Source organism: Vigna umbellata, chromosome 3, assembly GCF_029865625.1.
Source record: "Vigna umbellata cultivar VRB3 chromosome 3, Vumbellata_1.0, whole genome shotgun sequence".
NCBI classification, from domain to species: Eukaryota; Viridiplantae; Streptophyta; class Magnoliopsida; order Fabales; family Fabaceae; genus Vigna; species Vigna umbellata.
In genome coordinates, this window is record NC_142167.1 from 28,797,500 (window position 1) to 28,814,975 (window position 17,476).

Consider the following 17,476-nt stretch of genomic DNA (forward strand, 5'->3'; position numbering starts at 1 on the left):
CAAAGCCACACACAAGGGTTCAGCAAACCCTAGAACACTTATCACCACACACTGTAGATAAGATTTTCCTAAATACACTTATTTTGTATTTTGTATTTCATATTTTAGAATGAGAGTCCCAATCTAATTTATAGAGATTTTCCTAAATACACTTATTTAATGAGTCATTGCACAAATAATCGATTATCACGAGCCAATTTAGAAGAGAGTTGCTCGTGCAAATATCAATTATTACACAGAATAATCGATTATCACTGTTTCATTTAATATTGTCCAAGTCTCTGGAATAATCGATTATTGCCCAGGATAATCGATTATCACATTTTGAAAACCCCATAACGGAACAAATAATCGATTATCACTTATGATAATCGATTATCAGTGGCAGTTGGGATATGTCTTTTCATTTTTTGTCCCTACACAAAACTAGGCTTATAAATAGAGGTCTTCACGGCTCTTAGAAAAAAGAACTTTTCAATTGAGAGTTTTTGTCGAAGGAAGTTACGTGTTGCACTCTTCTGGTTCATTTGTCGAAGGAAGGTGTTTTCTATTCTTTGCTCATTTCATTATCTTGTAATCTGTACAACTATATTTTTAGTGAAAAAGGTTAATCACTATTTATAGTGATTAACGACTGGACGTAGAATCTTTTGATTCGAACCAAGATAAAAATTCTGTGTTGAGTTTTTGATCCCTAAACTCTTAGCACATCAACTGTTCGATAAAAGTTCGCTAAGAAAATCAATTTTTGAAACCGACTATTTTAACTTGTGTTGTGATCGTTACATGCTTTCCGCTATCTATATTTTATTCCGCTGCGCGACTCTATATCGGTACCGATTGTTCTGACAAATACTACTCCATAGCTTCTTTAAATTATCAATCAAAGGGTCGAAATAAAATATCAATAAATTCCTAGGGATTAGATGAACCTGGTATTATACGCATTAAAAACATGTTAGGCATTGTCATACACATCTTAGGTGGAAGATTGTATAGGGTAACAATCATAGGCAAACAAGAATATGATGATGAGGATGCCTGGATGTATGGAGTAAACTCATCCGAACTTAGACTAAGTTGCATGTTTCAGGCATATCTGGAAAAGGATGAATGTTTACAATTGAAGTGCTTCCAAGCTTCACCATTAGAAGGATAACACAAAATTCCTTGACTTTTGTTGCCATCATGCCATGTCTTGTGTTCTGCTGTTTGATTGAAGCAAACATTCTTTGTAATCTTGGAATTATGGGCAAGTAGAACATGGACTTTACAGGAATTGATTTTTATTGCCTTCGACCTGCATGCATTGTATGATATTGAGGTTGCCCAAAAAACTTGCATTCAAGAAACAATGCATCATTTTTCCCACTGTCGTTGTCATAGAATAACATACATCCATTAACACAACAATCAATCTTCTTCGCTTTCAATCCCAACTTTAAAACACATCTTTTGGCTTTAGAATAATTTTTTGGCAAACAATTGTTTGCTGGTGTCAAATCTAAAATGATTTTGAAATGGAGTCCAATGCTTGATTGGGAACATTCCAATTAAATTTACAGGCCGTGAGTCTTTTGGCTTAGGAGTAAGTGGTAATTGGTTTCAAGTTTTGGTCCAACTAATTTTATTCCTACTTTTAGATGTTGGGATTAGATCTAAGGTTTTTGTTGGTTATAGAGTCCTGATCTTAATGTAAGTTATTTATTCAAGCAGTTATTGAGGAATCATACTGAAGTTTGATGAATTTAGACTCGACGTGCCAAGATTGGACCTAGAGTTACATTTAAAGAGCACTCCTAGGACAATGAATGTTTTGTGTAAGTACATAGACAAGATCATTAGTAGTGTAGTGGAAAAGGGTGAGATTAAATCCATTCATAGTCTCTACTTCACTCAATATATATATATATATATATATATATATATATATATATATATATATATATATATATATATATATATATATATATATATATATATATATATATATATATATATATATATATATATATATATATATATATATATATATATATATATATATATAACATACTACTATCAATATTTTCCAATTACAAAAATTAAAAAACAAACTACTAATATGCGTGCTAAATCCCTATGGATACGGTAACCCTCATTCAGTTGTACTACAAATGACCTAGTGCACTTGCCATTATGTCACACATCTAGATAAATCTTTTAAAACTTGATATTGTGTAATATTTGGGATTTTTGGGCCTAACCCTAATGAACATAAAAATCATAACCCTAGTTTACCCCTATCAAGCGGTTATATAAGCCAAGGAGGGTCCTGTTTCTCTTTCTCCAACCATTATTCTCCTTGTTGACACCATAATGCTTCCTTCATTAAGTTGGGAGCTTCTTCTCACGGTGGGCGCCAATTATTCTTATCATTTTTGTTTATTAATTAACTTTTTGTATAACCTAACATTTAATTTGACAGATAGAAGCGGCAAAAGAAGTTGCTCAACTACTGATGCCCTAGGGGACGACATGGACTCGTCCATGTCAGCTATATATTCTACCCAATATCTACACCATGGTAATGGCTCATGGCACAGTCTTTGAGGAAGCCACTGTAGTGCATGGTATAGAGCTAGGAGAGGATGAGGTCAAGGTCACGGTCGATGAAGTTGTCGTACCAGATGCGCTTCTTCCTATGCTTTCATCGCCTTACCTAAAAATTTGGTTAGTGTTGTATCTAACCCTCGGTAAAGACTCCTACTATATACTTCTCAATTTTAAACTTTACTTCTTATTGACGTCAAAACATAACCTTTTTTTCATGTAACAGCAGATAGAAAAAGAGGGAAGTCCTACACTCAAGAAGATTCAGTTATCTAAGGACGACCCTCTTGGTGTGTTACACCATCTTTCTAACATCATTGCAGATGCGTCGTTGATTGGTCCATGGGATTCTACTATATTTGGAGGAGACTCAAAGATCCCATTGTACTTGCATAAGCAAGATGTTGAGGAGCTTGCATCGAAGAGATAAGAGATTAATATTACACTCGTTCAGTTGTGGATGATGTAAGTTTATGACCACTGATAACGGTTGAAAATACTGTTATCTGTGATGTAATTTTGATACTAAATGCACACTTTTTTGCTTAGAAACTTGCTTGGAATCATGTTTCTTTGTTAAGTTGTGTGAATAGGAGAGTTGAGGTTGAATTCAATGATTTTATGACTAATTCCCCTTGTTTTGATAGAAAATGAGATAATATGGAAAGTAGGGATGAAGTGCCATGGAGATGGAGCTCAGAAAGGACTGGAAAAGCACCATAAGGGAGGAGTGCTCGAAGCTTGGGCGCCCTTTTTGGAGGCTTGTGCACAAAAGAGTGTCGTTCACCGCCCGGGTGCCCTTTATGGGCGCTTGAGCGCCGGATGCACGAAGCTTGGGCGTCATCTCTGAGGCTTGGGCGTAGAAGACCACCGCTCACGGCTTAGGTGCCCTTTTTAGGGCGCTTGAGCGTCGGAAGCTCGAAGCTTGGGCGTCTTCTGCAAGGCTTGAGCGTGGAAGACAACCGCTCGCCGCTCGGGAGCCCTAAGTGGGGCGCTTGAGCTGTCGCTCTATTCAAAGGACCCAAACGTCCTAGGTTTTGTATCTTTGGCTGAAGCATCACAACAACACTCTCTTCCACTCTCTGAAGGCGGATCTGGATGCGAAAGCTTCAATCCTCTAATTAGGGTTTTGCTATCTCATGCTTTTCCATTATTCATCTAGTTTCATCATGTCTATGGTGAACTAAACTCTATTTGTTTTTGGGGGATGATATAACCTTGTGAACTCTCATGTATTTCAATTAATTCTTAATAACACATGCTTTTTCATTAATTGTTAGAGTAATTCATCTGTGCTTATTACATGCTTGTTTTAACTCATTCATTGCATGATTTATGAATTGCATGAGTGTTAGGAGGCTCCTTACAATTCAGGTTCTTGTTGAACTCTCCCAAGGGTAATATTGCTTAAGGATGAGGGTATGAGTCTTGATCGTCTTTAAGCTCTTTATCTTCACATTTAATTACAAGGAATGCTAGGAATTGCATGAATTGATGACTAAGGACAAGCTTATTCGCCGAGGGATCGGGTTTAGGTAATTTAGTGAGTGACGCAAACATTGATGCATAAAGAAGAATTCTTACATACATGAGAAGGAACTTGGTGAAATCTAACCCCAACAACATACTCATCTCATATTAAACAACATCTATTTATCACTATGCTCTTCTGCTATTGATCAAACTGCATTCATATTTAATTTTTTGTCTTTGCATCTAAAACCAATGATGTCGTTTTATTTAAGTCTTAACTAATCGAGTTATCACACAATTGTTTATCGTCGAGAGTCTTCTGGGATACGATACTTGGTCTTACCATTTTATATTACTTGTGCGATTCGGTACACTTGCAGATTCATTAACAACCACTTATTTATATCAAAATGATTTATCAAGTTACTTATAATTTTATGGGGATTTTTTTATTATATATTGTTTTTTTTTCTCTTTTTAATGTACAACATAAATTCATACTTAAATTTTATCAGTTATTTATTTCGCTTTAATAATCAATATATATATATATATATATATATATATATATATATATATATATATATAATATTTAGTAAATATAAAAAAAATTTAATATGAATTTTATTAGAATTAATTCAATAGACTCCATGTTTTTTGTGTTTAGAACTTTATTACAGTGTATTTTGTATAATTTTTCTTCTTTAAAAATTGATAAAATTAATAAATAAGTTATAGTCAATAACTATACTAAAATATATATTATATATTTTATTTAATAATATAATAATAAGTATGATATAAAATATTAATTTAAATATAATATATATATATATATATATATATATATATATATATATATATATATATATATATATATATATATATATATATATATATATATATATATATATATATATATATATATATATATATATATATTTGACCGTATTACCATTCCTAAATAGAAGGTGAATATTTAAATTAAATATAATTTTAATGATTAACATACATATAAAATTGTTATAATTCATTCTAACAGTGTGTATATAGTTATATTATATTATCTTGCATATAATTATATATTATATTTTTTTAAAGAGAAAGAATAAGTTAATAGTGCATATTTATCCATCACATTCAAATTACAAAAAGAAATGTTGGTAATTTTGAATTGATAATTAATCCAAACACTAAAGATAAAGAACACAAATACTTAAACAAGATATATAAGGAAAGTGATAGTTTCATTTTAAGAAATGATATTTTGGTATACACATAAATTTTTAACATTTGACATTATTTTTTTATTTTTTATTCTTTTTATTTAAAATTATTAAATTTATTTTTTTTATAATATTTTATCATTATAATTCAAATGAATATAAAGGAGCATTTCTTATCATTACTCTTTTATTTTTTTAAAGTAACATAGAATATGAAAGTTTAACTTTTAGTACAACAACACATAGGAAAACAGGATCCACTATGAAATCCCCTCGTAACGCATTGTTTTGCGCAATCGCCGCTGCATGGCCCTATGCAAACGCTACCCGGCGGTAGGACAATACGCCCTACACATGTTGTTGGCCCTACAATAACAACAAATTTAAACACATATAAATCACCATTTTCAATAATATAAGATCAATTTTGAACCAAACCATTCGTAAACTTATTCTAAAATCCGAAGTAATTATATGATCCATTTTATAAAACAAATTAGCTTCTTTTACATATTTCATTTCTTCAAAAGAAACTAAAGAAAAAGATTAATATATATTTTTTACCTGAAGCAATTACGATAAAGGCAATGCATAGAATTCCAATGAACAAACTCCTCATCTTCGAAACTTCCTTTCAAATTTGATATTTTTCTGTGTAATGTGGGTATGTTGGTTTATATCATGACCCTTCTATATATACAAATTATTTTCCTCCAGAATTTTATTCAACAATAAACTCAATAAAAATAAATAAATTATGCATTAATTTTGAAATTTTAATCTTAATACTTTCCTTAAAAGCATATATAATTAATTTTTTAATTCAAAATACAATAGCATAAATATTTTACTATACAAAAAACCTCAGCAAAAAATAATCAAAATATATAAATTAAATTAAATATATTACATATTTACAGATATTTCCTCTTTAAATACTTTCCTTAACAAAATCGTAATAAACTCAACATTATATAGTAAATAATTTTATTTTTACCATACAAAGAAAAGCACAGCAAAGTCAAATACACAATAATCAAGATAATTAATTTCTTAATTTAATATATAATAATTAAATTTAATTGAATATGTAAAAATTAAATTTAAAATTTAATACTTAAATTAAATTTAAAATTTAATACTTAAATTAAATTTAAAATTTAATACTTAAATTAAATTTAAAATTTAATACTTAAATTAAATTTAATACTTAAATTTAATACTTAAATAAAATTTAATACTTAAATTTAATTCTTAAATTTAATACTTAAATTTAATACTTAAATTTAATACTTAAATTTAATACTTAAATTTAATACTTAAATTTAATACTTAAATTTAATACTTAAATTTAATACATAAATTTAATACATATTCTATAAATGTAAGACCCATGAAAAATATTTACTTAAGTTGTCCATTGTGACATACCTCTCTTTTTGGAAGTCTACTCGATATGTTTTTAACTTAAATCTTATTGTACATATTGAGTACTGTTAAACTATTGTGCAATATACCTCGTTGAAATGAAAATGTCTGATGAATTCATGTTATTATGGTAGATACGGAATTATGAATTATAATTGTGATGGTAGGATAGAGGAATCTTAAAAACCGGAGTTGGTACATCTATGATCATAGAGCAGCCCTGGTCCAATCCAGTAAGTTGTGACTAGTCATATGTACTGGCGTTTATGGTGAGTTTGATTCGTCAAACATTTGATTCTTCTCTGGTGACCATTTATGGCGATATTTTAGTATTGTTAATTTATTTTGTGATATATTCAGTTTGTATGATTTCTGTGATGATTGTAATTTATTATATTGGATTTGAATTTATGCATCTGAACATGATATGAGTATTATGGGGAGATTTCGTAATGGTATAATATGAGTTGATGAATGTGAGCATGGTATGAGTCTCGCGGAGAGATTCTGTAATGCCATGGTATGTGTGTATATGTTGATGTTGAGGGTCATGAAGTTGGAGGTTATCCTGATACTCTAATAATCATCCAGTCTCCAGTAGAGAAGGATGAATTATGTGGTGAGAGGGGCAGGAGGTCCTGGTCTATGTGCCGGTTTTGGACATAGTGTTGAGGACTAAGAAGCATCACAAGTGCGTAAACTCCCGTTGACCGCTCATCAACATATCGTCGGGATAAGTGCCTTTTGGGTATTATGGAATGACTATTGGGATTGTAGAATGAGTGTATATTGAGTGTATCAAAGTAATGGATGAGTATCTATGATGCGATTGTTGTATGATGGTATAAGTGTGACTGACATAATTATTATATGAGGTTTGTTGAGTGCATCAAAGTAAATATGCATGTTTTATAAATGATTGGTTGCATGTTAGCTCACCCTACTTGTTTGTGTTTGTGTTTGGGTATGTGCGATGATCGTATAATTCGTTATATAGGAGCAGATGAAGGAATGTCGTCTGACTCACTGCCAATGAAGAGAAAGATAGAAGAATAAAGTAGAAGAACTCAAGTTATAGTTTTATAGTAAAATCTGAGTTTAAAACATGTATAGACATATATCAATTATGAATTTTTAAGTGAGATTACGAGATATTACCGTAAATGTAATGTTACAATATATAAATTATGAATTTTCAAGTGTGAGATTATGGGATGTTACAATAAATATTTATTTAATAAAATCCTAATAAATTACCATGTATACAATAAATAGTAACTCATTGTGTTTTAACCATACAAAACAAATACAACATAATCAAATATATAATATAATTCATTGTTTCCTTAAAATTAAGAACAATTAATTTCTTAATTAAAAGAATATAATAACATAAATATATAATTGTAACATCCCATTTTTAATAATAAAATACTAGTAAAACTAATATTACATATATGATAATGGAACTACTATAAAAAAAATAAACCTACGAAAGACTATATCTACATATGTACAATTATCTGACTTCCCAACTGTTTCACTCTCATCTCTCGCTAGAGGAGATGTAAAGAATGTTTCCCTAAGCTCACACCATTAAGGTGATCATCGTAAAAGAGAAAACATACACAAAGACATATAACACAAAAGCAAGGGTAAGCTAGAATACAAAACATGTCATATATCATTTATAACATATCATCCTTAAATCAAATATGTAACATTCACCTCCAAACATCTTAATATGCAAAGACCTACACCGACTATCCGGACTTAGAATGAATGTCGAGCTATGACATGTTGTGCACTTGTGGTGGCCTCAATTGCTTTGCAAAGTCATTGTCAATGGGTTTCACCCTACCACCTTCATAAGGTTAGTCTGTTATCACGTCGTAGGCCTCCAGAAAGCACTTAGGCTAAAACCTCATACTACTATGACCAAATGAGTCAATCTTATCTATTTGAGAATGAAAGATCATTAGAGTGTTAGGATAACTCTCAATACTGAGCTCCCTGCATTCATTCTAAAGATACTTGAAATCACATCGAAGGAGTCCCTCCGTGGAACCCATTTTACCAATCATGAAACCAATTGAATCCATATGAAACCATATACATATAACCTTTCACTTTTACATCACATACAAACATATATAACACTGATTATACTTCAAAGGATCATAAACAATCCAATAAGTCATCAAAAATCACATGAAATCATTCCATATACATTAATACACAAGAATAGTCCAAGAAAAACCACTAAACAACACAAAACCCCTTTAAACTCATACTTAGGCAAGGAAAACAACTTTGAAACCCTCACCAACAGCTTCGGAAGGGTTCAAAACTTTAGAAACAACCTAAAGAACGTTCAAAAGAGATATCTATAACCCTAAAAACCTTCCAAAACTGGTGTAGGGACACTCGAGGGGCACCTAGGCGCGAGCCGCACTAGAACAAGTGGCGCTCGGGCACCATGAAAACACACAGAACACTTCAAAATTTACTTTCAATGCACTTGAGATTGGTTCTATTTATCAAAGGGGTTCTCTAAACATTAGAATTGATGGAAAAACACATTTATAAGTAGAAATAAGCATCCATTTGATCATTAGACTAAAGACTAGTGCATCAAACCATTTTTTAACAATCCAAAAGCACCTAAACTCATATTTTCACCTTCTACACCAAATTTTTGCAGCCTAACCATTTTAACAAGTTCTAATTGACTCAATAACATATTACAAATCATCACCTATAACCCATAATTTGAAATTTAAAATTTCACTAGTTAAAACCCCTAAAATGGAAACTAAAACCATAAAAAATTGAACATTTCAACTACTAATACATTTTACCTTAGATTTCTCGTAACTAAGAGCTTAGACAAGTTTCAAATGACCATAAAATATCTCCAAAAACACAGTTTCTCTCATTTGATCATTAATTCAAAGTTTCACTCCTCAAAACCCCATCATTTGAACTCAAAACCAACCAAGACACCATTAAAGTACTACTGACTACTCCAACAAGTCTTAATTCACCTATAAACATACTCTAAAACTGAATTTACCCATTCTAACCCCTATCTCAAAAACTGACATACCAAATCCCTCCATTTCTTACCAAAAACACTTACCATTCAACTTAGTTCAATTTCCCTCCACATTTAACCCAAAACAACACAGTCACACACATCTTAATAACACAATCCAACATAAAATTTGAAGTTCACCACAAAATCAAACAAGTTCACCAACAATCATATGATCAAAGACAATTTCACAACCACAATTCATATCAATTTCCAACAATTACTAAACATCATACTATTAAAACATAACACTAGCTTCCCTTACCTCACAAAGAATAGTCCAACTCTAAAGAACATTCCGCCGATTTCTTGAAACACAAGGAATTTTTAGACGGACCTACAAAACACCAAATTGAAAGCGGACAGAGTCCTTAGGACTTCAATTTAACTAATAATAGAAGGGAAAATAGAAAAGCCACATGCAAAAGGGGATTCTTGGACAGAATCATAGATTGAAATCTAATAGAAATAAGGGTAGAAACTTACTTGCTCTATGGTAGAAATTGATCGGTTAGAAATGTAGACCTCGTCACCATGATTGATTAGACACCTCTTAATTTTCAAAGAGATGACTCAAGAGTTAGAACTCTTACAGAGAAGATAGAGAACTCTAGAAAAGTGATTTCTAGAGAGATGGTAGGTTTTAAAATAATGAAACTTGTTTATAACAAAACTATTTATAACTAAATCATTTAATATTAAAATAATCGAGTCTCACTCTTTTTAAACTATCATCACTTCTAAAATACCATTTTCTAGGGTTTTACATTCTCCTCAACAAAAAAAACTTTTCGTCCTCGAAAATTCACTTATCGGATTGGAGGAACAACCTATTCTCCTCTCATTCTCTATCACAAGCACCTTTTTGACAAATATACTACTCCCCAACAACTTTACTAACATGAAAAAACTTGCCTCTACGCAAAAATGCTCTAGTGTTCAATAACGTAAATTGGTCTAAGAACTACTCTCAACACAAATTCTCAACCTCTAAACCTCAGCTTTTAAGGATCTTTCTTTCACATAACCAACCATCTATTTCTTTCATCTATTCTTCATTGTCTCTTATGAATTTCCTCTAAAACTTCTAATAGCCTTGACTTCTGAGCAACCATTGATTGATCTCCTTTGACTTTCTATTAATCCCTTTTAAGAAGCACTATATAACTGACTTGATCACTACAACTTCTGTTTTAACTACCACCTAGTATGCTCTTGATCACCTTTAACCACACCCATTCTGGGAACTTCACATTGCTTTACTGATCTCCACTCTTGAGTAACATAGTTTCCAACTATGCTATCGCATTACCAAAGTAAAACACTCTTCCATTGCAGTAAAAAAACCAATTTGAGCACTCCATCTTCACTTTGTTAATTCACTGACCTGAACCGTAAGCATTTCTTGACCCATTATTATGTAATCATACTTAGATTTGTATCTTTCTCGACTTGAGATCACTAGCTCGATCAATATCAAGCCAACTTATGATACATCGCAAACTAGGACTGTCCAAACTGTCATTTCTCAACCATTTTGAGAAACCCATTAGTTATAGTATTTCAACTATACTAATGAAATCTCTTTACAACTTCACTTCAGACCCCAATCTTTATACTCTTCAACCAACTCTTACTTAATCCTTATCAAACCAAGAACTTGAATCTCCTATTTATTCAAACCATATGTTAACACTTCCTTACCTCAAGATTGAGACTACAACTCGAAACCATAGCTCAATTTATCTCCTTCATGCCCTGGCCCACTTTCTTTGTTCCACAACTTGAAACCATAGGCTAACTTTGTCTTCTCTATCTCTTACTTATTTCCTTCGTGCATAAACTCACTTCTGACTTTTAAAGATCACTAAACATTCTCAACTCATTCTTAGATAATGACATCACTACCCAAACCACCATCACCTGATTAAGAAAGCTCTTCATGGATACCTCTTATTGATAAGAACATGCCCACCATCATTCGCTGCGCTACTCTGATCCTCATACTTCCTTACTCACCAATTTACTGAAAAAAACAATTCATTCATGACAATTGTAACCAGAAAACGATCACCCTTGAAGAACCTTCTTCAAAACTTCTATGTCCTTAGAAAACCATGATAACTCTTTTCTTCCACAATAACATTTTCATTCCATTTCCTCAACATTGTTTCTACTCCTCGAAAACGTACATGCCCAAACTCACTCCTAACTGCTAAGACTTATACTAGATTGTTTCAACCTGCCTTCTTCTTCCCTTATGAGATTCTTCAATGTTAAACTGGATTTTGGTCGCACAAAATCAGAACAAACGAAGTTTCCCTACTAATAAAGTATAGGGACAACCTAGGTCTTAATCCTTGGACTCGATATAATTAACTTTCAAGTGTTTGGTTAATTCTTGTTTTTATTCTATATTTATTAACTAATTACTACTAATGCAAGGTGGGGAAATTAAAAATAAAACAATGAAATTAAAAAGAAAAGAGTAAAGAAAACAAATATATTTAAAAGAAAAAGAAGAAAATAAAATGTAATTTGAAATAAAAGAAAAGAAATGAGAATAGAACTCTAAACTACTTAAAATAGAAACAAAAATTAAACTAATATGAAAATTACATGCAACTAAAATGACCTAAAATTAAAACTGAAAACAAGCAACTCAAATTGGAAATTAAAAGCTAAACAAATCCTAAAAGCCAAATGAATATGCTCATGTATGAAGTAAAACTTAAATGTTGCAAACATAGATGTACAATCTAAAGCAAAGACAAGTCAACAAGATACATCTAGAACTAATGATCAAAAGCAAAGAATCTTGGGAGAAACTTATGAATCAGAACCAACTCTAGTCTAAACACGAGTAAAAACAATAACCTACACTATCAACATCATTATCATTATTCACAAATTGAACCTTCTAAAACAAAAACTAAAATTGAATCCAACAATCTGATACATCTTAAAACTCATAAGAGAAACTAAATTGTGCAAAAGCTGAACCTAATTCTAACCATTACGAACAGAATATAACCTAAACTACTAAACAGAACAAAGTCATTGGATAAAAATCACAAATTTGAACTAATAATTGATTAATTATTATTCAGGAAGACATCTTGTTCATAATATGCCCACCTCGGGGTCTCAAATTCTATTATAGAACTTAAAATGAAAAACAAACCATATTCAACTCAACTTTATGATTTTTAGCCAAATCTAAAACTAAAACACAATTGAACCTATTCTAATTATTTAAATTCCTAATTAACATTGATAGAAGCTAAAATAACATGATTCAGAATAATTTTTTCATTCATTGAACTCCTATCTAACTCGAGAAGACATCTTGATAATGTACACCCACCTCGGGGACGTTTAATTCCAAAAAGAGTCATAGATGTGCAGCTTTACGAGTTCGAATCATTTTTTTCAAAACAAAACAATTGTAGAAATTGTAAACTAAATAAGATCAAAATTTAAAAAGAAGAATGTGAAAATTGAAACAAGAAACCAAACATAACATCAACAATTATTCAGAATCAAAAGCTAACACTACAGTCATACCAGAAAACACAAAGGAAGCTCATTTCTGTCACTCTCATGAATTCCTTCGCGAAATCCAGTAACAAAATTCCTATTCTACAAAAGCGAATAAACCCTAAACTAAAGAATGAATGTAAAATTTGCAGGGTCTGGGAGTAAAGTGTGTCTTTCTATATTTAGATGGTAGAAGCCCTTCTAATAGGGTCGAAGAAGTAAAGAGAAGATAAAAAAAATGGAACCTTGACAACTCTTGAAGCTTCTCTTCAACGCTTCGTTCACTTCAATCGGACCGGCTAACCTTCTTTGTCCATGTTGATCACCAGCCCTCCGATTATCTTCAACCTCTCCACTGACTCTGCCGATTGAGCCTCCCGCACGTGCACATTCAATGGATCATCTTCATTTAGTAGGTGGCACGAGCCATAGCTTCCTTCTCTCCCATTCGCTCTTCTTTTCCGCTTCTCCCAAGCCCTAGCTTTGAAGGAGAATTCTCCCTATGAAATGCTTGAGTGTTTCTCTCATAGCCAAAAGAAGCATATTGCTAAAGACCCCGGAAAGCAATAGCTCCCAGCACCAAAACGCTGCGTTCAATTAATTGTGAGTTAGCCCAATGTAGTGGCAACAACACTAACTCCAAGTGGCAGCAGTGGTTGTTGATGGATTGGCAAGTGTACCAAATCACACAAATAATATAAAATGGTAAGACCAAGTATCGTATCCCAGAAGACTCTCAGCACTAGACAGTTGTGTGATAACTCGAATAATTAAGACTTAAATAAAACGAGATCATTGGTTTAAGATGTAAAACACTAAAAATTAAACATGAATGCAATTTGATCAATAGAAAAACAGCACAGTGATAAACGGATGTTGTTTAATATGAGACGAGTATGTTGTTGGGGTTAGACTGCACCAAGTTTCCTCTCATGTATGTAAGAATTCTTCTTTATGCATTAATGCTAACGTCACTCACTAAATCACCTAAACTCAATCCCTCGGCAAATAAGCATGTCCTTCATCACCACCTCATGCAATTCCTAGCATTCCTAGTAATTAAATGTGAAGATCAAGAGCTTAAAGACGACCAAGACTCATATCCTCATCCCTGAGCAATATTACTCTTGGGAGAATTCAACAAGAACCTGAATTGTAAGGAACCTCCCGACACTCATGCAATTCATAAATCATGTGATGAATGAGTTAAACAAAGCATGTAATAAGCACAGATGAATTACTCTAACAATTAATGAAAAAGTATGTGTTATTAAGAATCAATTCAAATACATGAGAGTTCACAAGGTTACATCATCCCCCAACAACAAATAGAGTTTAGTTCCCCATAGACATGGAGAAATTAGATGAATAATGGAAAAGCATGAGATAGCAAACCCTAAAAGTAGAGAAAGGACGTTTTCGCATCCAAATTCGCCTTCAGAGAGTGGAAGGGAGTGTTGTTGTGCTGCTTCAGCCAGAGATACAAAACCTAGGACGTTTGGATCCTTTAAATAGAGCGACAGCAGAACAGAAACAAAGCCTAGGCCCGAGTCGTGGCGCTCAAGCGCCCTACTTAGGGCGCCTAGGCGACAAGCGGTGGTCTTCCACGCTCAAGCCTTGTAGATGACGCCCAAGCTTCGAGCCTCCGATGCTCAAGCAGCCCCAAAGGGGCGCCCAAGCGGTGAGCGGTGGTCTTTTGTGCCCAAGCCTCAGAGATGACACCCAAGCTTCGAGCCTCCGACGCTCAAGCTCCCAAAGAGGGGCGCCCGGGCGGTGAGCGGTACTCTTCTGCGCTCAAGCCTTCAGAAAGGACGCCCAAGCTTCGAGCATTCCTCCCTTCTGGTGCTTTTCCAGGCCTTTCTGAGCTCCATCTCCATGGCACTTCATCCCTGCTTTCTATATTATCTCATTTTCTATCAAACAAAGGGAAATTAGTCATAAAATCATTAAATTGAACCTCAACTCTCTTATTCACACAACTTAACACAAAAACATGATTCCAAGCAAGTTTCTAAGCAAAAAAGGGTGCATTTAGTATCAAAATTACATCACAGATAACGTATTTTCAACCGCTATCAGTGGCCCAATATTTCTTCTGGCTTTTCAAGCCCAATTAGAAGTCTGCAAAATGAAGTCTGAAAAAAGAAAAAGAATGTATTAAAGAAGAGTAAAAAAAATACAACCTATTCTAAAATATATTTTTATTTTTTATTTCTAAAATATTTTTCTAAAAAAAGCATAATTATTTAAAAACCTATTTTATTTTCCTAAAAAGAGAAAATTAACCAAATTTTTATTTAAAAGCTACTTTTAGGCATTTAAACTAATTTATTCTATTTCTAAAGAATTAAAGACTAAAGAAGCTTAAGAAAAGAATTTTAACAAAGAAAAATATGCAAATATAGAGTGTTATCATTCAATCTTTTAGTTCTCCCTATGATTACACTAGGTCCAAACCATTATTGTTCCAATCAATACACCACATATCTCTTGCACTCCTCACGCTAAACAGGAACTATCCCATTATGAACTATTAACATTGGTTCTGCTTTAGACACCAATTTAATAGTGAACCCCACCACTCTAATGTGGAAGTTTTAGTAACTGCTTGAGAACACCAACCAAAAACCCTAACACGAAAAGACTTACTCCACTTATACTCATTAAACTCTTCTAATTCTCACGACCTTTTGTCTTTACTTTTCAACTTGATCCACTTTTGATGTATAACCACTAATTCTCCTTCTTGAAACACGACACTTCCCTTGAAAACCATAAACCACCCAAAAACTCTTTTAAGACTAACAAACAATTCTTGCAATCACACCCTAAACTCAAAAAAGGAACAATGCCATTTATCCTTCACTTGCATTGGTCAGACATCCATGGTTCACATAACACTAATCATCATCCTTTGTTTTACCCTCACTTGATGCAGTACCACGGTTTTCTTTTTCTTAAAACGAGGAACACTTCTGAAAGACCAAAAACTACTAGAACAAAGCTGGAAGATGATTAAGCCTCTTACAAGATGATACTCCAATCTTATTAAGAAATTATCTCATATATTCTTCAAACCTGAACCCTTTGATCACTTCAACACGTGCCACACAACTTAACCATCTTCGTGTAAACACTGCCACAACAAACATTACGCATTTCACTCAAAACCTTCTTCAACAATTACCCTCTTCAACTCAAAATTTTCAATAACACAAACCCTGCCTTTAAACCATTGAACCTTATAATACCTTTAACCCGCAACACCAATTCTCTGATCATCTAGATAATTACTTCAGCAACTTATATTGCAAACATCCCCTTTCGTTTTTTTTTTGAAACCTTTCTTCTCCTTTCCTCATTGATTGTGCTCTTAATTCTCTAGTCTTACCTTTCCTTTCAAAATGGACGTTCTGATGTGCTTCTTTCTTTGGTGCTTGAAATCTTCAACCTCAGTCCAAGGTCAAAGCTTGCGTCTATGCGAACCACTAATCTTGAAACATCCCTCAAAACTTGACTCTAATGCATCCCCTTGTTGAGAATATCTAACCATCTTCTTCTAATTATTACTCAGCTTAAAACCCTTACAATACTTCAACTCTCCTCAAAGACTTCATGTTCTCTCATCTTGGAAATTCCACCTTCTATTAAACTCTCCTTAAATCTGCTCTATGTCCTACACAACTGCTTTTGAAACTCTTCTTCTTCTAATTCCTTTCTAGATATTGATTCTCCTTAGTCCACTTCAGAATTCCTATTCCTTTCTTAACTTAAGCTTCAAACCTTCCACCACTTTTCTTCTTCAGACCTCAAACATCACTGATATACCAAACTATGTTGCCTTTTTCAACCATTACTACTTCATTTCTCACCAACACCTTCCTTTTTCTGACCTCTAACGTTACTGATACACAAAACCAATTGATTTATCAAACCTTGTTACACTAATGCTTACCCAAACTTCTTTTGGTAACTTGTGATTCTTACTCCTCTAATTATGTTCTTGAAACGAAAGCGACGCTTCTACCTCCTCAGATCTTAATCCATTCCTTGAAAAAAAAAGTTATGATCTTCTAACTCTCTCTCTTCGAGACAAGAATTTGTCTCAAAAGCTTTAACC

At 32.7% G+C, this 17,476-nt stretch overlaps 1 long non-coding RNA gene across 1 annotated transcript; it reads right to left on the reverse strand.

Moving 5' to 3' along the window:
* Positions 1-5,444: 5,444 nt before the first annotated feature.
* On the reverse strand, positions 5,445-5,963 carry LOC148202183 (uncharacterized). Its single transcript, XR_015784763.1, has 2 exons — positions 5,856-5,963; positions 5,445-5,657 (listed from the first exon to the last, which is right to left on the reverse strand). It is a non-coding gene; the product is annotated as an uncharacterized LOC148202183 (long non-coding RNA).
* Positions 5,964-17,476: the final 11,513 nt, after the last annotated feature.